Raw genomic sequence first — 26,520 nt, forward strand, 5'->3', positions numbered from 1 at the left:
CTTTAGGAAGGCACTGAATGAAGAAGGAAGAGAGAGCATTAATATGAATGTTTAAGATTTAAAAGATGTGTAACGCATACCTTGCAGGTTAGCAAACACTGTTTGTGATAATATCCTGAATGTTGCTCAAGCACTTATTCCATATTAAAAGATCTATCTTCAAAAACAAAGAACAGATGCGTTATGTATTACATAAATATTTTCCTTCCCGCTTCTTTGATACTGGGTATGGTAGATTTCCATTTTTGTTTCCATTTTGTCCCACGTTTCCATATGAGGTGATACTTATTTTTATTGTGAAACATTTTTATTATGGAAAATTTCAAACACATATAAAAATAGAGATAACAGTACAGCAAAACTCCATGAATCCATTAGATAACTCTAAACATTTTAACTCAAAGCCAATCTTGTTTTGTCTATATTCTTATCTACTTCTTCCCCTTCTTCCTGATCTGAGAATGTTTGTATCACATTCATAATTATTTAATATTTATCTTTAAAATATGTCACTTTTAAAAATATAATCGTTAATTTTTAAATCTAAAAAAAAGCAATATTTCTTCAGCATCATCCAATATCCAGCAAGTGTTTATTTATGTGGACTCTTTACCAAGTCTCTTTTGAAAATAATTCACAAAGCTATCCCTAGATGACCTCAAGGCTCCAAAAAATAATGCAGAGGCTTCATAAGAACATATTTACTATATTATTGCGGATGGTAAATTCAAATTCCTATGAAAATTTCTACTATCATCTGGTCAGTTACATTCCAAATTCATATGTTTCCCATTCAAAATGAAAAATAAAACATCAAAATTGCTTGAGTTTTGTTTTGTTTTGTTTGCTATATCATCCAAGCTCCACTAGACTCTATAAATATTGATATGACTTGGCATGTTTGCAAACTTATACATTGAGCAACGCTTTTTATGCTTATCATGTACTACTCGCTCTATGCATTCCTTCAGTTGCCAAACATTCCATTTGACCAATGAGTTAAGGTGTACTGAAACTGATGAACTGTAAGTATATTCAATATATTTCTGGTAAAATCTGAGTCAGCATGAAGAGTCTACTGGAGTGCAAGAATTAACATGACATAATGCTGAGTACAGTCTCTTTCAAGTTAAAGATCTGAATAACAAAATTGAATCCATGGAACTATATTGATTTTCTAGAGTAAAAACCTAGGCAACCCCATTTTAGTCCTGGGCTAGTACATAATACAAAGATTGCTTAATTAAAATAAAGTAGAATTAATTTAAATTGTTGTGAACTGTAATTTTCTGAAGTCTTTTTGCATAAAACTCATAATGGGGGAGGGTATGTGAGTGTGTGTATTATATGTGTGTGTGTGTGTGTGTGTGTGTGTGTGTGTGTAATTCTTATTAATTAAATAAAATTCAACAAAATGTCAGATATCATTCTTCTACATCATCTTAGCAAAACTGCAACAGTGAACACATGTTATCTTGTTTTTAAATTCTATGTTCTGCCCACATTGAGTTATGAATAATCTATTCTTGCTAATTGCTTTTTCAAAAACTTCAGTTATGATTTTACTTCATATGTTCAATATATTTTTTCCCTTTTGTATTTCTGTAAGTATTCTTCTACTGGCTACTTATTAATCCATTTAATAGTTTTTAATCTCACCAATTTATTATTTTATTCTGGGAGAGTAACTTCCAAAGTCATTTTGAGCTAGCTGTAAAAAACAGCTTTAAGGTCATGATTAAAGGTGGAAAAATCAAACTATTTAAAATAATTTTTGAACAAAATCAGTTCCATTTTCAAAACATAACATTCATAAAAATCTGCCTTCTATTGTTTGAATTAAGGAAAAGTCATGTTCATTAAAATAGTTTTGTTCTAATATTAACTAACAGGAATTTACATGGAAACTTGAATTAAGAAAAAAATAGTTTGCTCTAAATCCTGTAGAAAAAGAGAATTAACTAGAATTTATGATAACTGTATTTGAAATATATTTATTGGCATATGCAACAATCAAAGGTCATTTTTTAATGTCATGCTTGAAAAAATATATTTATACAGGTACACTGGTTAGGTCTTGAAATCTAAAATATATTTATATGAGGACCTTAGAAGAAAAAAACAGAAACAAAAACAAAAAAACTAGCCCATATTTGAAATTAAATCTTTCAGGTAATTAGATTTTTAAACAGTAGCATAAATGAGCTAGTTAGCCTAAAATTAATGCTAAAAAAGATGAGATATTATTTGAGAAACTAAATTATGTTGTTGGTTCAAATAATACTTTTTAAAAATCCACCAACATCAAGAATGTGTCCTCCAAATAGTGAAAAAAATGCAAATTGCTTACCACCATACAGTGCCTTGCATGTTTTTCTGCTTTTTCATTTTTTTTAAGATTTTATTTATTTATTTGACAGAGAGATAGAGAGAGAACACAAGCAGGCAGAGGGAGAAGCAGGCTCCCCACAGAGCAGGGAGCCTGATGCAGAACTCGATCCCAGGACCCTGGGATCATGACCTGAGCCGAAGGCAGCCACTTAACTGACTGAGCCACCCAGGCGCCCTGCTTTTTCATTTTATTGTCATTATTTTTATGCTGGGAATTGTTTATTTCAAAGAATTATATCAAATAACAAATGGATCATAACATTAATCATGAGCACATCTAAGATTCCTTTTTGGTTATGCATAGTATCTACGTGTATTGGCCGTATAAATGTAATCCTATTGTACAGTGAATGCTACTGCAACAAATCCACAATGAAAACAAATCCACCTTTCTAAAGTTTAGTCCCTTCTTTAAAATATGATAAAAATGATAAATTTGTATCTGTTTTCTAAGCCACTACCTAATTAAGATGGCCTCATACTTTATTCAAATAGAAACCCTTTCAAGAGAGAAAGAGGACATTATTAAGCATTATCCTGGAAGAAGAGGTATAAGCTGGGACTGTTCCAGATAAAAGAGTGCCTACCTTAGCTACAACAGGCTGTTTGGGAACTTAGGTCCTGTCATTTCAGGGACTTAGTGTAACCATATAACAGTGCTGGAGTGGTCTCATGAATTGATAAGTCAAACTTAGTACCAGGAAATAATTTAAAACAGATTTTTTTAAAGATTTTATTTTTTTATTTATTTGAGAGAGAGTTTGAGAGAGAGAGAGAGCACAAGCAGGGGGAAGGAGAGGGTCAAGTGGACTCCACACTGAGCACAGGGCCTGATGTGGGGCTCAGTCTCATGACCCTGAGATCATGACCTGAGCAGAAATCAAGAATCTGGTGCTTAACTGACTGAGCCACCCAGGCACCCCTGTACCAGGAAATATTTAGACTCAGTACAAAAGTATTCATTGTCTCCTTTAGAACAAGGGAGCTGATTCTCATCTAGCTGTTGTTTGTTCATTTCTTTAGAATGGAAGCTCCCCCGGGATCTTCACTACTAAACCTGAGTTAATAAGAAACTCTAGCCCCAAGAACGTTTGGTTAATATTAATGAGAGAAATTTTAAGTCAAACAACTTCAAATTATTCACCCTGCTCCATTTGATGATCATAGTTGGATAGAAAGGCACCATAGAACTAAATAACACCTACAAGGAAGGGACACAGTCCGTGTTGTTTGTTTTATACTACAATTATATGTTTTTATCATACATATTTAATTTGTCTATAGGTTTCCGAGAAACATAGTGTTGTTGAAGGGCTATGTTGAAAGAGAAACATCAAAGATATTCAATAATTTTAAAATGCATTTATTGATTGGATACTTAATAATTATGCCCAAAGTTCATTGCCATTGTGACATTCCACTTGTCATGAATCGAAGAGTTCATGTGCCCCTAGATGCAGGGGTCAAAAGAATAACAGTGCTATGTTAGCACAGTTTTGATACTTAAATATCCCATTTGCCAACTTAAGTCCAATCTGAAATGATGAAAAACATTCAAATAGGTTCGCTGGTGCTGTTAAAGTGGCTCATTTGCCTGTGTCTATTACCCTCAATTTTACTTTGGGATTGTAAGCTACTCTTAGCAACTATGTGCCCCAAATTTGCTGCTCTCTCTCTCTCTCTCTTTTTTTTTTTTTTTCTTGAGGATCTGCCTAAGGAGTCAGCATCAACTTCAAGTATCTGCTCATCTCTAAAGTTTTGTTGTACAGACAGAAATAGCACATTTCATGGCAGCACTTTCATTTTCTGATTTTGGAAAGGTGATCCATACGTTCAAACTCTATGCCTTACTACTGGGTATTTACCCCAAAGATACAAATGTAGGGATCCGAAGGGGCACGTGCACCCCAATGTTTATAGCAGCAATGTCCACAATAGCCAAACTATGGAAAGAGCCAAGATGTCCATCGACAGATGGATGGATAAGGAAGATGTGGTATATATATACACAATGGAATATTATGCAGCCATCAAAAAATGAAATCTTGTCATTTGCAACAACGTGGATGGAACTAGAGGGTATTGTGCTAAGTGAGATAAGTCAATCGGAGAAAGACAATTATCATATGATCTCACTGATATGTGGAATTTGAGAAACAAGGCAGAGGATCATAGGGGAAGGGAGGGAAAAATGAAACAAGACAAAACCAGAGAGGGAGACAAACCATAAGAGACTCTTAATCTCAGGAAACAAACTGAGAGTTGCTGAAGGGAGAGAGGTGGAAGGAATGGGGTGGAAGAGAGGTGGAAGGGATGGGGTGGCTGGGTGATAGACATTGGGGGGGGGTATGTGCAATGTTGAGCACTGTGAATTGTGTAAGACTGATGAATCACAGACCTGTACTCCTGAAATAAATAATACATTATATGTTAATTTAAAAAAAACAAACAAACAAACCTCTGTGTCTTTCTGGAAAGTTACTATTGGCTCCTTCAGTCAAAGATATTGCTGCAAAACTACCCTATAAAAAAGCTAGGTACAATTTACTGCTTAAGAACCATATCAAAACTACAAAGATCTACCTTCCAATAAGGAAAATGTCTTAAATTTTTGTTGAATAATATTAAACAACATGACTCATGAATATAAATTTCCACAATTATTTGTTGCAAATAGAAATGAATGATTGAATGTTAGCTTATATAATTTACAATAGCACCTTGGGAGAATATTTAAATGGAAAATATTTTATTGTAAAATATTTTATAAGGAGATTTTTATACATTCTTCTCATGTAGTTGATTGCTACTGATACATTGTTTATTTTTGAAACAGTGTAACAACGTATTTTAAGGAAATATTAAGTATTTATCAAGATCAAGATCTCATATGTAAACTCAGTATAAGTGTATGAATGTGCATATATATTTGAAGTTCTCTGAAGGAGAATTGATTGGTGAAAGAGATAGAGAGTAACTTTAGTCATGCTGCTAAAATAAGCATTTATTACTCTGAGATGTGTTTTTGTACTCCTATGACTTCAAATAAAATAAGAGTCTGTGTTGCAGAAAAGGAAAAGTGGACTGCAGTGAATAAACTCCATTTTAACGAGAAAGTGGTATACTAGTGGCTTAGAAGTCATGAAGGCACAAAGCTTCATGTTGGAAGATAGTGAATTAAGTCCATCTTAGCAACTACATGCTTTTTCACCTAAGGCAAGTTATGTGACTTCTATAAACTCATTTACCTCCTTTGTGGAATGAGGACATGCTGGATGTTCTCCATTTGCCTCTACAGATCTACTCTCCATCCCTCACCACCTTGCTCTGTGCCTCTGGAGGTTGATATTTATGGAATGAACCAACCAAGAATCCTGGCCTTGTGACTTTCAGTTGATTTCAGTGAATAGTGGGCACCAGTAGGAGGGTAATAATGGAAGTTTGATGTTTATGCCCTTGGTTTTGTCTTTGCCAGGCTCAAGACTGACAATGCTGATTTTTTCTTGGGATGCTTCCTCCTACAGTTATAGGTCTTGCTGAGTGCTTATAACCATTCCTTTCACTAATACCTTCAGACCTAGTAGGGACAATGATCTGGGTTTCTTTACTATCTCTTATGTTTTTTTTTTTCAAGTTTTATTTAAATTCCAGTTAGCTAACATACAGTGTAATATTAGTTTCAGGTGTGGGATTTAGTGATTCATCACTTACAGAAGACACCCAGTGCTCATCACAAGTGCCCTCCTTTATACCCGTCACCTATTTAACCATCCCCCAGGCACCTCCCTATGGGTTTTTCTTAAATCTAGCCCCACCTACGCAGGTGATTCCTTTAGTAAATGTTCAGTTTTTCCCTTTGAAAATTTAGTTATCTGCTGGACCCATATTCATGTGGAGGATAAATTAAAGAAATACAGCAACGATAGTTGTTGTGAGGACTTAATATTATAAGTATAAGACAAATATTGTTATATGTGCAAAAACTGGTAAAATATATAAGATGTCAAATAAACATTAGTTGAAATAATATAGGTCATAACACCTCTGAGCCTGGATTTGAAATGCATGCCTGGTTATTCTGTTGAAGCAATATCAGCAGAGCCTTCCTGATGCAAAAGAGCTGATCTGCTTTCAGCATTTTAGGATCCTGCTTCTGCCAGCCTCCACAGTTTTCTTAAGACATAGAGCTACCCTGACCCGTTGTTATTAAGGCAAGAGGTACATTCCGTCCACTCCTATATTTTAGAATGGTACTGCTTCCTAACACTCAGGTTTTAAAGTTATCCTGTCTAAAATTTGGCAAGTATGTGGACTTTCTAAGATGTCTGTCAGGAAAGTGACAATTGCAATGTTGTTAGAAAAAGAGGGATCGACATGGCTGACAAGATGACAGTGACTCAGTTGCTGGATAATAAAGGTGGCAAGAACCTGAAAATGGTTATGAATTCTTGACATTTTCCTACAGGGCAAAGGGATCTCATATCACACGTTGTGAAGGTGATAGTCAATTCAAAGAAATGATGCTTACAGGTGTTCTATTCATTTCAGAGACTTGATTAGGAAAAAGTAGCAAGTGTGACATAGTAAGTTTAAATGTTAGAATAAGAAAGAACACCCCCTCCATCAGTCTGTCTATACTGTGGTACAATGTTACAGTGGAAAGATCATCAAAGTGCCATTCCAGAAACATATATTTCAGCCATGTCTCAATTCAAATACAGTGAATGTCCTGAGGCTCAGTGGTGGTTAATTTTATGTCGACTTGACTGGTCTAAGAGATGTCCACATAGCTGGTAAAACATTATTTCTGGATGTGCCCACAGGAGTGTTTTTGGAAGAGATTAGCATTCACATCCATGGGCTAAGTAAAGAAGATCACCCTCACCAATGTAGGTGAGCATTACCCAAACTGCTGAGGGCTTGTAGAAGAGTAAAGAGACAGAAGAAGGGCAAAATTTTTCTCTCTGCTTGAGCTAAGACGATCATCTTCCTCTGCACTGAGACATCTGTGTTTCTGGTTCTAGGGTCTTCAAACTCAGACCAGGACTTATGTCATCAGCTTCTCTGCAATTCTCAACTTTTCAGACTTGGACTTACACCATGTGTACTCGGGCCTTTGGATTTGGACTAAGTTACACCACTGGCTTTCCTGGTTCTCCAAGTTGCATTTGGAGTTCTTGGAATTTCTTAGCCTCTATAATTATGTGATCCAATTCCTATCATAAATCTCCTCTTAGATATGTCATTTTGGTCTGTTTCACTGGCTAATACAGGCACATTTGTTAAGTGCTATAGGTCTCATTTAGTAAAGCATTAAGATGAGAGTGAAATAATTAGGGTCTTATCCACATCATGCATGAGATTGATGGGAGAATTAATCAGATACGTACCTTTTCCAATCATCCTGTCTCCCTGTAGACAAATTGCTTAACCTTTCTAAGATTCAGTTTACTTATCTACAAAATGAGAAGTGTGTACTGGAGTCAAGTTTTCCAAACAGGTCCTTAAAATGTTATAATGAGCGTAATTTAAATGTAAAATAGATTTCCTTTTTTCTGAAATGATATCATCTCAAAGTAAAAATGTATAAAATTATAATTAGTGAAATAAAAATTTATATTCAATAAAATTCAACAATTAATTCCAGTAGAAACCTATGGTAAAACAACATTTTTCTTAGTTAAGCATGCATTACCATGGTTTACTACTGCCATTGTTTAATTTTATTGAATACACACACATACAGACACAGTTTTTAACCATCAGCCAATACCATAATTAATGGTGAAACAGATACTAAGGTTATTCCATTTGAAATTTGAACATGGCTAGAACTGCTGTTTCAATACTGTCTGTTACCTATATTGTTCTAGATGTTTTAGCCAATATAATAAATATCCAACCTAAATGTGGTAACTTTATTATTGAGGGGTCACTAATTCCAATATTTTTTAATGTTTTATTCTAAATATAAAATAACAAAAACTATAGGAACAATATATAACAAGCCAAAAAATAAAGCACGAATATAATTAGAAATAATGTCACAGTTTCAACATCATGGGCAATTACAAAATATATAATAATAAATATAATAATATAATATAATATAATATAATATATAAAACATATATTAATAATACAGATATTGTTTTTATACCAGAAGTTACCAGTATAAGAAGACCAAACATTTTATGGTCTAGAATGAGTTCTTATGTTAAAACAGAATTTCAGTTAAATACTAAGGTAAAAAAAAATCAATCATGAAAGAATGAAGACAAAATACAGGATAATATTTCTTCAATTTTAGAAGACAGTTCTGAACAAAATTAAGAGTAACTATAAATTTAAAAAGTGATAGATTTGGCTACATAGAATTTTGAAACACCAGAAACTAATGGTAAACCATGAAAATGTGATTATAATATTTATTGCCGACACATGACCATATTCTGCACCATAAAAAAGCTATTCTACCTATTCATATTTTCATTCAACAAATATCTAGAAAAGGCAAACCCCCAACTGAAGCAAGAGAAACATTCACATATATACACATTTAAATGGCCAATAAATAAGGGTGCTTGGATGGCTCAAGCATCTGACTTGATTTCAGCTCAGGTCATGCTCTTAGGGTTGTGCGATTTGAGCCCCACATCAAGCCATGCATGGAGCCCCATGTCAAGCCCTGCAGTGGGCATGGAGCCTGCTTAAGATCCTCTCTGTCCCTCAGCCCCTCCCCCCCTCTAAAATAAATAACTTAATAAGTAAATAAATAGCCAATAAATAAAATATAAATATGAAGCTCAGTGATAATTGAAGTATTTGAAAAAAAACAGAATATACTTACCTGAAAAATAGAAAATAGAGGCGCCTGGGTGGCTCAGTCGTTAGGCGTCTGCCTTCGGCTTGGGTCATGATCCCAGAGTCCTGGGATGGAGCCCCGCATCGGGCTCCCTGCTCGGCGGGAGGCCTGCTTCTCCCTCTCCCTCTGCCCCTGCTTGTGTTCCCTCTCTCGCTGTGTCTCTCTCTGTCAAATAAATAAATAAAATCTTAAAAATAAATAAATAAATAAAAATAGAAAATACTAAAAAATATAAGCTTTAATTGTATACTTTTAAGATATTATTAAATAACTTAATATATGCCAAAAAATTTAGAACGGCAAAATGTTTTTTTTTTTTTTTACCATTTTGTGAAACATATTTAGGACTTAAGCATGATGGAATTTTTCAGTTAATTTGAGAGAAATTAACATTCTAAAATATAATACTTTAAAATCCAGAAGGTTGATCACTCTCCATTTAATATTACTTCTATTAACCGTTTAAATTGGGTAGTCTGAACTATACTTCTCTGAGTTCATGACCTTGGAACTGAGACATGTATGACCAAACAGAAACAGTCTTGAAAACATATAATGGAATATTATTTCAGATCTACACAGACTGTAAAAAAGCTAGAAAGATTAAATATGATAAATATTGAATTCAGCAAGTTTGCTCTTACCACAGTATGGAAAGCACTTTGAAATGCCTGAACTACAAATGGGTTCAGAATATTTTCATGCTCTTCCTAATTCCAAAATGTTCAGTCGTCTTTAAAAAAAAAAATACATGTATAACTAAGAACAGTTCACAATAGTTAAACATATGGCCATTCTACCATGATGAGTTTTACCCTTTTTTCAAAATCGTTTAAACCAGGAAGTCACTTTATTATTTTGTGCTCTTCGGAGTATGCTTCTTAATTTACTAAATATTTCTTTAAATTTTAAGTATTTTAGGCTGTTTTAGTTGCAAACATAACATTTCCAGATAACTTATATTTTAAAAATGAAACAATAAAAAATAGGTAACATTGAAGCTCCTCTAAGCGCTATTCTATGGTTTGAGAAAGACTGATCTCCATTGATTCTTACAATAAATCAAATAAGTAGATATATTTTTAAACTTCATTGTATAGATGGGTTAAATAGTCCATGTTTAAAAAGCTACAGTGTGGTGGGTTATAATTTAAACCCACATATTCTGGCTCTAAAACACTCCTTCAAACCACTAGTATATACTGCTATTTAGATTTAATATTTTAATTATTAATGATGAAGGCAATAACAGTACATGTGAACGCACACACACAAACACACACAGCTTTTCTATTCCTCAAATGTGTATTTTTCTCTTCTTTCCTAAGAACTACTTTTACATAAGTATTGAAACAATATGATAACTGATACCCAAAATCATTTAATCTAATAAATATATGATATAAATTTAAGTAATAAAACGTTGTTGAACTTGCCCCCCAACAGGAATTATAATATTGCAGATTCTCTCATCTGTCTCCCACTATAATACAGATAACCAATAAACAGAATTGTTATTCATCAGTGAATTGCCTACTTTTGCATTTTAAATAGATATATGATATACATATATGTTCCTCAAATATATTGCCCCATATTTCTAGACAATAAATTTGAGCTTTATTAAAATATAGTATCATTCTCTAGTTATCATGTTTCTGACATTCATTCATGCTCTTTCATGGTTCTTTCATTTTCACTTCTGTGTAATATTCCATTCGAAATGGGATTAGCAAGGTTTTTCTGTAAATAGATAATGCGTATGTTTGGCTTTATAAGGCATATGGTCTCTCTCACAACTACCCAACTCTGCTGTCATACAGAAAAGCAGCCCTACACAATACACAACCCAGTACATGTGGCTGTGTTTCAATAAAACATTATTTACTAAAATAGCTTTGGCTCATGGTCCATAGTTTGCCAATTCCTTCATTACATAAATACAGCCAAATTTAGTTATAGGCCCTCCTGTCTATAGACACTTTTGTTATTTCTAGTTAACTAATTACAAATGATTCTTGCTATGAACATTTTAGCATAATTTTTTCTGGCACATATGCATATGCTTAGAAACGGAATTCCTAAATTTTAGTTATGCATATTTTTAAAGATAAAGCTATATTCTTTCCTGTAGTGATTTTTAGCAATTTCTCATCTCTGTATAAAAGTCTCTGTTGAACCACATCCTTGCTAAAATTTGATATTGTCAGATCTCTTAATTTTTACCTATCTAGTAGTGAATATCAAATTGTTCCATATTTTGGTGTGAATCTGCATTTCCATGATATTAACAAAAATAGTTTATGTTTTCATTTTTTTTTTTTTTTTTTTGAAGAAAGTTTTGTTTTTTTTTTTTTCAAAAACCTATTTTTGAGGGTTTTTTTTTTTTTTTTTACCTGTTTTTATACTTGATTTTTGTATTTTTTCTCTCTCTCTTTTTTTGGATTTTATTTATTTATTTATTTATTTATCAGAGAGAGAGATAACGAGAGCAGGAACACAAGCAGGGGGAGTGGGAGAGGGAGAAGCAGGCTTCCCGCAGAACAGGAAGCCTGATGCGGGGCCTGAGTCGAAGGCAGACACTTAATGACTGAACCACCCAGGCACCACTGTATTTTTTCTCTTGAGTAAACATATTCTTGAACGTGATTCCTTTTACAGTTATGTTTCAAAAGTCTTGTTTCAGGTTGCTACTTGTCTTTTTATTTTCTTTATAATTTATTTCAATAAGCAGCATTTGGTGTTTTAGTTCATTCAGGTCATCTTTTGTTTTTGGATATTATGTGAGAATACAGTCATAAATCTGGAAGAGTCCATATCAAAATGCTAAAAGTGGTTATTTTTTTACACTTAGGTATATTTTCCAAATGTTCCTGAGTAAAACTTAGTGCTTCATCTATAATAAAAATAAATAAATAAATAAAACAATATCTTTTGCTTTAACAGATTATACAATCAACTTGGCTCAATTTAATATTTTACCCTTTAAAATTACATTCTTGGCGCGCCTGGGTGGCTCAGTCGTTGGGCGCCTGCCTTCGGCTCAGGTCATGATCCCAGGGTCCTGGGATCGAGCCCCGCATCGGGCTCCCTGCTCCACGGGAAGCCCGCTTCTCCCTCTCCCACTCCCCCTGCTTGTGTTTCCTCTCTCGCTGTGTCTCTCTCTGTCAAATAAATAAAATCTTAATAAATAAATAAATAAATAAATAAAATAAAATAAAATAAAATAAAATTACATTCTTCACAATCAATTTGATTCTGGAAGTTTCAAATGTTTTGCTAATGAGAAAATATACATTATATTCCTCAAATATCCTAACGGATATTATTATTAAGGGTAGAATTTACCATTTCAGAAACTGAGGACATTTAGCATCCTGAGGCATTATTTAGGAGGATGTGTCCATTTTTATTTAAAAAACATAAGAGTTTATTTACATATATTTTTAACCACTTTCTAGGAGTCAGGTAATATTCCATCTAAACTACATCTCTAAGTTATATTTTACATTGGCTTTATGAACACACAAATGCAATACATTTTTAAGTGTCTTCACAAGATTTTTATGTTCTCATCACTATACCATTGATGTTCAATCAATAAAAAAGAAAACATGAAGGTTCCAAATGTGGAATTTGTCCTAATAACTCTGTGATCAACTTTGTTATCTTACAAGTGTCAGACATCTAAGTTGGTCATGTCTCTAGGTCTTTGATATGCCTCTGATACACACAAACATTTTTAACTTAGACAAATTTTATGAAACAAATACAGAAACTATACTTTAAAAATATTATTTTTTGTTGAGTACTAATAAATTAGGATATAAATGAACAATAATTTTAGTAAGTGGTAGGCAAGTAATTTGATACTAATATGATAGTAATTCAACTTGGAATCAATCATTTGGTCATTTCACATTTTGTATCCTTAAAAACAAATTTGAATATGAAACAAAAACACTAGATTACTGAAATGAATTTAGTTATCATATAAGAATATTTAAAACTGGGTTTCTTCTCTCCTCCATTTTAATGTTTATAATCTTGTATTCTCTGAACTCTTTACTATATATTCCAGTTAAATTTTCCTGATGTTTCATTGACTATTTTCCTCTTTAATATATTAATTCACTGAAAAATAAATATTCCTATTTAGAAGAATAATAAAAATACAATGACAGCAATTATGACTGAGCTATGAAAATATTTTTTAATCAATTCAGCAAGTAATTATTGATTGTTTCTTACACTCAAAACAAGAGAAGAATAACATCACAACTATTGCTTTTTGATGTATATTCAACATATGTAATTCAGTATGAAAGGAAAGTACAGTGTATTAATTCTACATTTGATTTATTTTTAAGTGTTTTTTATTTCCTTTTTAAAAATATCCTGCAAAAAGAAAATAAAAATAATTAAAGAAGTAGGAAAGAAAGAAGAAAGAAAGAAAGAAAGAAAGAAAGAAAGAAAGAAAGAAAGAAAGAAAGAAAGAAAGAAAGAAAGAAAAGAAAGAAAGAAAGAAGGAAAGAAAGAAAAGAAAGAGATGAAAGAAAGAAAAAACAAGCTAAGGAGCTGGATTTCTGCTCACATCAACAAAATCTGGCATAAAGATTATCATATATTGCCACCAAATTAAGTCATCTAAAATTTGTGGAAATTATTTTAATTGCTGATTGATAGGGACTCCTTCAGTTCAGGCCCAAGTGGAACCAAGCTATGAAACAGGAAAAGACAGCTCAAATCAGTGCTAGAATGAGATGAGAAGGTGCCCCCTTCCCATGTCTGATTATGCTTGAGTTATGGAGTGTGAGACAAGAATGGTGAGGCATAGGTTGGAGGGCGAGCAGGAACAAGGTCATGAAGTAATAGGACCCTAATACATGTGGCAAGTTGTGTCTGCCTGAAATTCATACTGTGAAGTCCTAACCTCTAGTACCTCAGAAGGTGACTGTATTTGGAGACAGGGCTTTTAAAAGCTAATTAAGGTAAAGAGCTAATTAAGGTGGGTGGGCCCTAGTCCAATATGCCTGATGTTCTTAGAAGAAGAGGAGAATAAAGACACAAACAACACAGAGGAAAATCAAGACTACAAAGCAAGAAGGTAGCAGATGCAAGCCAAGAGGAAACCAAATATGCTGACACCTTGATCTCCAACTTCCCAGCCTCCAGAACTGTGAGAAAACAAATATCTGTGGTTTGAGCTTTCCAGTCTGTAGCATTTTGTTATGGCAGTCCTAGAAAACAAATGTATCTAGTAACAGAGATTGGTCTTTACCTTATGAGCAATGGAAACCACGGGTAGTTGAATAGGGAGGTGACCCAGTTAATGAAGAAATCAATTTTTAAGACTATTGATGTTTCATATTTTGAGCTTTCTTCTTAAATCCTCTGAGCACAGACTTCACTACACTTAAGATATCTCACTATATTTTTGAACAGACTTGCTTGCTATGTGAATATATATATATGTACATATATATATATATATATATATATTATTTTTTTTTGTAGATGAAACCCTAGAACCTCCCTGAAATTTTGTGGTTCTTCTGTCTTAGGAGCTACCCAGAGCAGTGCTACTGTATTTTGTACATGAAAACTCTTCCAGTATTTAAAGAGAGCTGCCCAATACTCATCGAAATATCTTCTTTACTACACTTGCCATATAAAAGTAACCTATTATCATGTGATTTTCCAACTATTTGCCATTCTTGTGAGCCTCCCCTGGACTAAAATTATTCTCAGCACACATCTTAAAATGCAGCAGTGTGTATAAACATAATACTTCACATGACAAAAGGTAAATAAATCTTTTAAGTTTTGAAGTGTGCTATGCTGATCATATTATCTCCTTTCATTTCATGAGTTGTCTTTTATTTCTTCTAAGAATTTTTCTTATGAAGAAACTGAGAGAGAAAAGTAATTGTCAACTAGCAAAAAATGTTGTGGAGCCAAAATCCAAGCTATGTTTATCTGATTCTAAGCTCAATTTTTTTAAAAGGTTTTTTAAAGATTTTACCTATTTATTTGTCAGAGAGAGAGCACACAACCAGGGAGAAGGAGGCTCCCCACTGAGCAAGGAGCCCGATGCGGGACTTGATCCCAGGACATCGGGATCATGGCCTGAGCTGAAGGCAGACGCTTAACTGACTGAGCCACCCAGGTGTCACCCTAAGCTCTATCTTAACAGGTACATCATATGGTTTCTAAACATCATCAGTTCAGTACAAACTTGTGGGTCAAATGGAAAAAAGTGATGCTCTATAATTTTCTTTGTCCTCTAAACTATTTTCCTATTGACACAAACTTGCTTTAATGATGCATTGAAACCATTTGGCCTTATAAACACTATTGTCTTTAATCTATAATTATCCCTCATTTCATCATAAATGATATCCTTTATCTGAGTTCAGAATTTTCCTTTTTTTTGACTACTCAATTTGGCCTGTATTTCAAATGTAAATATAAGTTTATAAAAATCTTGATTCTCTGATTCAAATTACTTTCTATCCTTTTCAACTTTGTGTACTGCAATTTTAATAACAGTGCTTCCTTTTTTTTTTTTTTTTTAAAGATTTTATTTATTTATTTGACAGAGAGAGCGAGAGAGCACAAGCAGGGAGAGTAGAGGGAGAGGGAGAAGCAGGCTCCCCGCCGAGCAGGGAGCCCGATGTGGGGCTCGATCCCAGGACCCTGAGATCATGACCTGAGCCGAAGGCAGACGCTTAACCATCTGAGCCACCCTGGCGCCCCAACAGTGCTTCCTTTTAATTGAAAACTTTTATGGACTAGTTGAGAAGGTCAGGGTCATGTCCTTATAGTCAAATGTATATTCTTGGTTGTCTGTTCATGCATTTGTGAATTTTTCCAACTGTATATTATTGATACCATGTTTAGCTCCTTTGGGAACTTACTTAATGTGTTTTCTAAATATCTTGTTAAAAACAAATTTTATGGGGGCACCTGGGTGGCTCAGTTGGTTGGGCATGCAACTCTTGGTTTGGCTTAGGTTATGATATCATAGGTCATGGAATTGAGCCCTGCATCAGCCTCTGGGCTCAGCAGGGAGTCTGCTTGAAGATTCTCTCCCTTTGCGCCTCTCCCCACCCCGAAATAAATAAATAAATCTCTAAAAACAAACAAATAAAAATTTATGTACATAATACTCATACAGTGTAACATTGTAACACTAAATAAAAAGAAGTTGGTAATACTTTTAAAGAAAAGTGGAGAGACCACTAGATAGTAAGTTTTTAAGTTTTGTTTTGTTTTGAAGGAGGCAGTAGGCAATGGTGACTAGAAATAAGATCTAGATATCTCTTATGTCATATCTTTTCATTCTAGTAGCTTGATTATGTTACTAAATGATAGTAAGTGATGATGATAATAATAATGAATTATTTTATTTTATTTTATTTTATTTTATTTTTAAAGATTTTATTTATTTATTTGAGAGAGAGAGAATGAGAGAGAGCACATGGGGGGGGGGGTCAGAGGGAGAAGCAGACTCCCTGCCGAGCAGGGAGCCCGACGCGGGACTCGATCCAGGGACTCCAGGATCATGACCTGAGCCGAAGGCAGTCGCTTAACCAACTGAGCCACCCAGGCGCCCAATAATGAATTATTTTATATAATCCTCATGCCTATTAGGAATATTAAATAGAAATGACCATTCCAAGCATCATGAACATTTAGTCCTTAACCCATCTACCCAATGTTGTTATTACAAAAACTTCCTTTATTTTCCCACTGTTCTTTTAGCTACTTGGTGTTTCTAGTCTCTCTGGGTGTTTTTATCTACTGGCAAGTTTTCAAAAACAATCTATATGCTTATAACTCCCAAATCAATAGCAACAGCAGGTACCTACAAGCACTTCAAATACATTTGTAATGTGGCAGTTTCCCTTTTCACTACTCCCATCCCAACATAAAATCAGTGACTCCAATAATCATTAAATTATTCAAGCTAGAAAACCAAGACTCTTAATAGACTCCTTCCTCTTCTTCACCCTAAAATCCAATTTAATCCCTCCGCCCTAAATATATTAACTCCTAAAATATTTTTTCGATGACCCCCCCTTTTCTCAGGACTTTATCATATCTACTTTGGCAACCACAACAGAAATATAAGCAGCCTGTCTGTCTCCAGGTACTATTTCAGTCTTCTTCACAGACTTTTTCAGAGTCATCTTTCTGAAATATAAGTGTGATTATGCTCTACAGTATTTTAAAACCTGCCAATGGTTTCCCATCAACCACAGGGCTATGTCAAACTGTCAACATGGCATACAGTTTCCTTGATACTCTAGTCTCAGCTTTGACTTACACACGGCTGCTCATATGTTAAAAATACCAGACTATATGAGTTTCAAAAGAAAATATCCTCTTCAAGAATATGAAGTTTTATACTTCAAAAATACCTCGAAATGTGTCATTCTGGGAATAATCTATTCTTTCCTGGACTTTTGAAGTTTATTTAATAGTTAATATCTTTTAAACATTTTACTTATCACAAACTATTCACAACTTAGGCTATCTAGAGATCTTACCTCTTACCTGATTCTTTAATCCCTAAATTGTAACTAGATTTTTCTCACCATTCTCTGACTTAAACATTTTCTCTCCTCATTTCTACGGTGCTTGATGTTCTTACTCTGATTCATACTTTTTCTTGCCATCATATTTTTGATAAGATTGATCTTTCTCTGTGTAATGACCCTCATTCCCACCAGCATTTCAGCCTGGACCTATCCCATCCAATCGTCTAACACACACTAATCATTGAGAACTCCATGCTGATATTTTTATCATGAAGCAAGTTTTTCCTAACAAAAGTGTTTTCCTCCAGGCTTACATAGCATTCCCCCATGCATACAATAAATTATGTATTTTGCTATTACAGCCTATAATATTGTAATACAATTATATAATTAGGCATAAGCCTTCTACATTAGATGATAAATACCTTGAGGACAGCATTTATTTTTCCCACCTTAGAATTAACTAGTGTTTTCCAACTAGTCAATGCTCAAAAATTATTTGAATAATTAATTAACTGGCATTGTACTTATAAATGGCATGTGTTACAGCCTCAACTTTAAATGTTTATGTTTTCTCTTTATGGTCCCAAGAAATGCCAAAGAAAGATTTCAAAGAAAAATAGAAAAAAAAAATAGAAAACTCACTGATTTGTAAAACTTATGGTATACTTTCTTACTCTTTTAGAAGCCCTGATATTTGTCTATCTGCAAGCTATTGATGCATTAACTAATTTTTGAAAGTGCATTTTAGTTGCTTGGATTTTGTCAACCTAATACAAGATTTAGAATTGGAGTAAAGGATAAGTTACAGGAAAGCCACAGGTCAGACAACATATTCAAATGGTGCCTATAGTCATCAGTCCAAATGCACAAAGTGATTGTTAGTCTCTTAGTTACAAATGTTCACATGCAGAATAATCATTGTAGTTTAAGTATAGATGATATAAATGCCCCTCTTCACTAGCTTTGAAATAAGATCATAGTCACCTTTAATTTATTTTAAATGTAATATTAATTAATTAATTTATTTATTTATTTTTATTTATTGGTCAGAGAGAGAGCAAAAGCAGGGGGAGTGGCAGGCAGAGGGAGAAGCATGTTCCCCGCTGAGCAAGAAGCCCGATGTGGAACTCGATCCCGGGACCCTGGGATCATGACCTGAGCTGAAGGCAGACACTTAACCGACTGAGTCACCCAGGGGTCCCATCTTTTTAAAATGTAATATTTACATAGCCTTATTGTCAGGAATTCTGGTATATTTCTCAGTATATTCTTTCAAATTGCCAAAGAATTTCGGCAGCTTTCCAATGTATTCATGTATTCAACAAGTATTTGTTTAGTGCCTATCGCGTTAGGTAATGTGCAGGGTTTTTGGGATGCATTAGGGAGTAACACAAACTTCTGCCCAGATGACATTTGGCCAACAGGCACATGAAAAGATGTTCAACTTCAACATCACCAATCATTAGGGAAATACAAATCAAAATCGCAATGAGATATTACTTCCCACCTGTTAAAATGACTATCATTGAGAAGATGAGAATCAATAGCTGTCGATGAGGATGTGGTAAAAAGGAAACCCTTATATACTCTTGGTGAAATTGTGAATTGGTCCAACCACTATGGAAAACAATATGGAAATTTTATCAAAAGATTTTTAAAAAATAGATTTACCATATGATCCAGTAATTCCATTTCTGGGTTTATACCAAAGGAAATGAAAACAGGATTTTGAAAAGGTATATACACTCCCACTTTTTTTTTTTCATTTTTCACAATAGTTAAGATAGAGAAACAGCCTTAATGCCCATTAATAGATAAATAGGATATTATTCAGACATGAGACAGGATGATATCCTGCTTTTTGTGACAATATGCTAAGTGAGATAAGTCAGACAGAGAAAGACAAACACTGTATGATATCACTTATATATACAACTAAAAAAGTCAAGTTACAAAAACCATGTTGCAGGGGTGCCCGGGTGGCTCAGATGATTAAGTGTCTGCCTTCAGCTCAGGTCATGATCTCGGGGTCCTGGGATCGAGCTCCGCATCAGACTCCCTGCTCAGCGGAGAGTCTGCTTCTCCCTCTCCCTCTGCTTGTGCTCTGTGTCTCTCTCTCTCTCAAAATGAATAAATAAAATCTTAAAAAAAAAAAAAAAAACAAAAACCAGATTGTAAAATTTAAATGGATGATCATTTAAATGTTTCAAAGTAACACATACAAGTTAAATTTAGACAGTGTTATATGCCAAATTTATTTAATTTAAAATAGAATTGACATAATAAGTAAATTAAATATAATATGTTAGAAGGTATTAGGTGGTACATGAAAAAAAATAAAAGTACAGCAGGGTTAGGGGGATTGGAATTGTGTGCATGTGAGAAGGTGCTGCACAAAGTAGCACACTGCAGGATTAAATGCAGTGATGAGTAGAAGCTAAAGAGAAGATGGCGTCTCATCCCATACTTGAGGAAGATGACGTGCTTAGCAAGAAGCTATCTGATGTAGAGCAGTCCAGAGATTAGAAAGAGCTTGAACAAGTGCCCTAAGATAGGAATATACCTGACCTTTTGGGTCAGTGTCTCTGAGCATAATGAGCAAGAGAGAGTGCCGAGTGTTGTAGTCAGAGAAGTCAGCCGGGTCATGTTGGGTAAAGGGGCATATGCCTCTGTTAGGCATTCGATTATTACTCTGAGTTAAATAGGGAATCATGGAAAGTTTTTGAACAACCATGTTATTTAATCTACCTTAACTTTTGAAAGGTCAATGGCTGTTCCTTGAGGTTAGACTGTACTTATATCCAGAGATAATTCAGACAAGAGAATTTGATGATCTTCGACCAGAGTTGGAACAGTGAGGGTGGTTACAAGTGGCCTGATTCTAGACATACTCTGAGGATGGACAATGGGATTTTCTGATAGATTAGTTGGTGAGCTTGAAAGAAAAAGATTCAAAATTGACTCCTGGGACTTTAACATAAGCAAAATCTAAGCAACTGGAAGGATGAGATTGGCAACAACCGAGATCAGGAAGGCAGTAAGTAAAATATGTGTAGAAGGAAGGTCAAGAATTCAATTTAGGATATATTGAGCGAGATATTTATTAGACATTCTTTAGATAGTTTGAGATACGAATTGAGAGTTTAGGAGAATGCCTGGGCCAGAGTTCAGCGAAAGGCATTGCAGCTCCCTAACAAAAGATAGAGAATAAGATTTGGAGCAGTCTATTAGTGCTATCCTGTCATCATTGCTACAGCATCCCTGGTGAATGCTGGTCTTATAAATCTAAGCACATTATATAAATCTCCTGTGCTGTCTTCTGCAAATATAGGTTTCTTCAGGAGGATCAGCCTTTCTCCAAACACTAAAGGTGATGCCGGAAAGCAGATGCTTAGGAGACTTATATTTCCATAACTAAGAACTGTCACTCAACTGATTTCTGTCAAAAAGAAAGAAAATTTGCTCCAAGGAGATTTGGGGCTTCTCTCTCTGGAAATAATAAATAGCAGTATAATGTCAGACAGTCTTTCCATGTCTGGTACTTATCACCAATATCAACCCTGTAAGGGTAAGCCACATACCCTTCACATGTATATTACCATACAAATATAGACATGTGTGTGGTGTGATAGATGTGTATATTTATATATGAGTATATATGTATATGCACAGACATTTTTTTTAATTTCGATGTACACAAATCTTCCTATTCTTTTTTTTTTTTAAGGTTTTATTTATTTGAGAGAGAGAGAGCGTGCTAGAGAGAGCACAAGCAGCTGGGAGGGGCAGAGGGACAGGGAGAAGCTGACTTCCCGCTGAACAGGAAGCCTGACACAGGATTCCATCCCAGGACCCTGGGATTGTGACCCGAGCCAAAGGCAGAACTTTAACCTACTGAGCCACCCAGGTACCCCCGAATTTTCATATTCAATAGTTGAATCGCATGTATTAGGATATGCCGGTGAAATTGGCTAGTGTGAGTACTCCAACTATTGTCTTATTTTCTAGGTAGTTTTTTTTTTTAAGATTTTATTTATTTATTTGACAGAGAGAGACACAGCGAGAGAAGGAACACAAGCACGGGGAGTGGGAGAGGGAGAAGCAGCTTCCCGCGGAGCAGGGAGCCCGATGCGGGGCTCGATCCCAAGAACCTGGGATCATGACCTGAGCCGAAGGCAGACGCTTAACGACTGAGCCACCCCAGGCGTCCCTTATTTTCTAGGTAGTTTTTGCAATTTTAGATTATTTCCTCATTTCCCTACAATTTTGCAACCATTTATGATTTTATGACTAAAATGTTACTACATTAAAGAAAAATGAGAAGCAGTGATCATATTTTTTATTTTTTTATTTTTTTTTAAAGATTTTATTTACTTATTTGACAGAGAGAGACACAGTGAGAGAGGGAACACAAGCAGGGGGAGTGGGAGAGGGAGAAGCAGGCTTCCTGCAGAGCAGGGAGCCCGATGTGGGGCTCGATCCCAGGACCCTGGAATCATGACCTGAGCTGAAGGCAGACGCTTAACGACTGAGCCACCCAGGCGCCCGGCAGTGATCATATTATTTAAATAGTCAGAAAATAAGCTAAATGTGACTATGTAGCCTGGAATGTTCAGATGTTCAGAAGGCATTATATGTGATAAATAATTGCCTTCTGCTTAAATATTCCCATATATTCTAGAAAATCATATTGAAGTATGAAATAGTTTTCAGTTTTTTAATATAAAGGTACTCCTATTTCAAAGCACATTTTCTTTAGAATTATTTGACTTTATGATGCATCTCAGATATCTATGCTTAGATGAAACAAGTTGATTGCAATTAGGGAAAGATTTATTATTTCATTTTTGTTATAAATTTAGAATTATTTGCATTCCCAGTAAAAACTAAAAACATGTTCACAGTAACTGTATAGAATTACATAAAAATATAACTATCCATCTCTAGTCAAGAAAAGCCAATAGGTTAGCAAAAACTTAGCGAACAGGTCATTAAAAAATGAAAAAAGTAAAGAATTACTGGCTGTTACTGGCCTTTCAATATAGGAAGTTATTTTTTACCGACATTTTTTGAGGTAAAATTACAGAGAGAGAACTGTACAGACACTTTCAAAGATTTTTGACAAATGTGTACACCTATCTAACCAACATCCCCACCAAGACATAGTACATTTCCATCCACCCAAAATGTTCACTTGTCCTTGGCCCACACTGGTTAATCACTTTTTAAATTTATATCACCAGAGATTAGTTTTGCTTATTTTGAGGTCATATGAAAGAAATGACACCGTATGTACTGTTCTGTGGTTGGATTCTCCAATTAACATAATTGAGAATAGTTTTTGAGAATCTTTATTGCCATATGATGAATCAGGGATTTATTTTTTATTGTTAATTAGCGTTCACTGTACAAATATACTACAGTTTGTTTATCACTTGTCCTAAAGATGGGAGTTTGAGTTATTTCTGGATTTTGGCAGTTTCAGTGGAGTTGCTATGAATATACATAAGCAGTCTGTTTTGGACTTAAATTATGATATCTGTTCAGTAAATACCTAGGAGTGGAGTCGCTGGGCCATAGAGTATATGTTTAACTTTGTAAGAAAATTCCAAAGAGTTTTCCAGAGTTTTGTATGAATTCACATTCTTTCCAGAATTATATGAACATCCCATTTGTTCTACATCTTTCCTAATACTTGATTATTTCACTCTTTAAAATTGTCTTACATATTTAATCTTTAAAATTCTAGAGGGCGTAGAGTGGTATCTCATTATAGTTTTAATTTTTATTTCCCTGATGAATAAATATATTGACTACCATTTATTTTCTTACTTGACATTCATGTCTCCCTTGGTAAACTTTGTGCCCAAATTTATGTTTTGCTTATTTTTTAGAGTTAAACTTCTTATATTTTTATTTTTTAACTATAAGATTTCCTTGTGTTTTCTCAATAGAAAGCACCACACACATGTACCACAAATACTTTCTTTCATATGTAACTTTCTTTTCATTTTCTTAAGGTGATTATTCAATGAGCAGAAGTTTTCCATTTTGAAGAAGGCTGATTTTTTTTTTAAGATTAGTTCCTTTTGCATCCTCTGTAAGTCATCTTTTCCTATCGTAAGGCAGATTAACTATTCTCCTGTTATCCTTTTATTTCTAGATACTTTATACATTAATTTTTTCTCTCTAGGTCTATGAAATATCTCGAATTGATTTTCATGTATGTTTCTACATAAGAGTGGGATTTTCCCCATATAATTATCTACTTGTTCCAATATAACTTGTTGAAAAATCTTTTATTTCTCTCATTCCATTTCCTTAGTACTTACATACATGTGTGAATCTATTTCTGGACACTCTATTCTCTTTCAGTGAACTATTTGTCTGTTATTATGCCAATGACATATTATCTTGAATACTGTAATTTTATAGTAAATTGTGAAATCAGCTAGTGTGAGGACTCTAACTATTGTCTTTATTTTTAGGTAATTTTAGCAAATTCTAGATTATTGCCTCATTTCCTACAATTTTGTAACCAGCTTGGCAATTTCTACAAAAACAACTATTGAGAGTTTAAATGGGGTTGTGTGTGTGTGTGTGTGTGTCTATATGTATATGTATGTATATGCATATATGTATATATAGCTTTATTTAACTATAACTGTGTACAAATATTTATATATAAATCTCTCTTTATATATAAAAGATATACCTTGACATAACTAGATCTTTAGTATCTTTATATGAAATATATATCTTTCTTAAATATATTTGGGGGATAATAGAATATTATCAGAAAATTTAAAAAAAGAAAGGAACTTACTGTCAGGGGAGATACCATGATCATGAAGGTGGTTTTCCCGGGGTGAGGCTTATCCATTCATTCCAGATGTGCTGACCCCTGAAATTTCCCCAAATGTGGGAAACTTGACTGTGTAATTTGTTGTAGTGGGGGACTGCGTTTGAACTCTCACCTGATCATTAAGTGGTTGAAAGACAAAAGAAATGGATGGATGAATGAATGAATAAAAGGAAAGACGTTGCTTGTCGGGGATGATAGAAATTTTGATCAGAAGGTGGGCCATTTAAATTCTCTTTATTTATAGGTCAGAAAACTAAAGCAAAATAAATTATTTTATTATTTTCTTTTTTCAGTTTCTCACAATAACTTCAAGATATAGCATGGAGGTACTTTTTCAGGGTCACAGATGTGGCTAATGGAATATTTTCTGAACCCCATCTGGTCTCCTTTCAATCAGTTACACATGCGACCTCAGGATCAGTTTGGACTATCATAACTTCAAAATTGATATTCCATATTTGGAAAAGAAATTACAACATCCCGAAGTATTCTATTCCCATAAAATGGTATGTTGTGCTTCCAAGCCATTGTTCATTATGTTCTTTCTACCCAGAATGCCTTCTCCATTTTCCACATGTCTGAGACCTGACCATTCTTCAAGGTCAAGTTCTCCATCTTAATGAATTTTGTTATTTGGCATTTGTTATTGACAGCTTTGTTAGGCAATGATTTGTATTTTTCATTTCTACTAACAAGAGTCCTGTGTACAGTTGTAAATGGAAAAGCACTGTCTTAAAGAATTGTAACTCTCACCATATCATCAGCAAAACTTCACATACGGGTACTTGGAATATAAATATTGATTGGATAATAGTGGCCATGTAACAATAGCTGACATTTTTCATGCCTTACTGTATGCACACATTTTTCCAGATTACTCTTACAATTATATGACTCGGGTAATTTTATTATGTACATTTTATAAATGAGAGCAATGAGAAGTTAAAGAACTTGCCCATGTTCACAACTCTAACAGTGGTGGAGTTGGGAATAAGCATAGACAACTGGGCATCCATAGGTTCTAGGAATTAGGGTCTTGATACTTTGGGGGGAGGCATTATTCAGCCATCGCTCTTAAATATTACAGAAATATTAAGGAAAATATCCTGGAAAAGACCTGGCAAGTCTGGTCTCCAACAACTTCTCTGATCTAACGCAATACCACTCCAGTTTTCTCACTATCCTCTGAGAGTACTGAACTCCAGGATGTTCCCATTTTGGATACCAACAATGATACTATTTCATTTACATGTGGCGTTTACTCTGAGCAGAATGCACTCCTAGATCACCACTGGTCTCACACCTCACTTTCCGTACATCTCATCCACAGTGTTGTAGTATCACAGACTTTCCATAACGAACACCGTCTCTCCCATCCCCCTCATTGTCCTGACCTGTCTTCTTTCCTTTATAGCAGATCATCCCATCTCCCAACATACATTTTTTTTTCTAAGTCTCTCTCCACTAGACTCTAAGATTCTTGAGGGCAGAGACTATGTGTATTCCCACTGTCTCTGGTGGCTGGAAGAAAGCTCATTTGTTGAGTGAATAAACTCAAGTCCATAGCTCCTGGAATTGCAATTTAGATTCCTCTTTCAACAAGAAAAATATGCGCATTATGAATAAATGTAACTAAAATGACAGATAAGTAATTTATTTTGTGTCAAAGGGAAGTCCAAAATATAACAAAATGGATAATTCACCCTGCTTATTCACAAATTAAGTCACATGTATAGCTTATAATTTATCTCTAGAAAGAGCATGAATGAAATAAAGAAAAAAATGTGTTTATGCCATTCATTTCCCAAAACAGTAGCTCATGAAACAACCCTAGAGCCATATTTTACTGC

The 26,520-nt window shown here is 34.3% G+C and overlaps 1 non-coding gene across 1 annotated transcript; it reads left to right on the top strand.

The window, feature by feature from the left end:
* Nucleotides 1–24,623: 24,623 nt before the first annotated feature.
* Nucleotides 24,624–24,785, top strand: LOC116630360. Its single transcript, XR_004298956.1, has one exon. It is a non-coding gene; the product is annotated as a U1 spliceosomal RNA (small nuclear RNA).
* Nucleotides 24,786–26,520: the final 1,735 nt, after the last annotated feature.

The sequence above is a fragment of the Phoca vitulina genome, unplaced genomic scaffold, assembly GCF_004348235.1.
Source record: "Phoca vitulina isolate PV1807 unplaced genomic scaffold, GSC_HSeal_1.0 scaffold3, whole genome shotgun sequence".
In the NCBI taxonomy this organism is placed as follows: domain Eukaryota; kingdom Metazoa; phylum Chordata; class Mammalia; order Carnivora; family Phocidae; genus Phoca; species Phoca vitulina.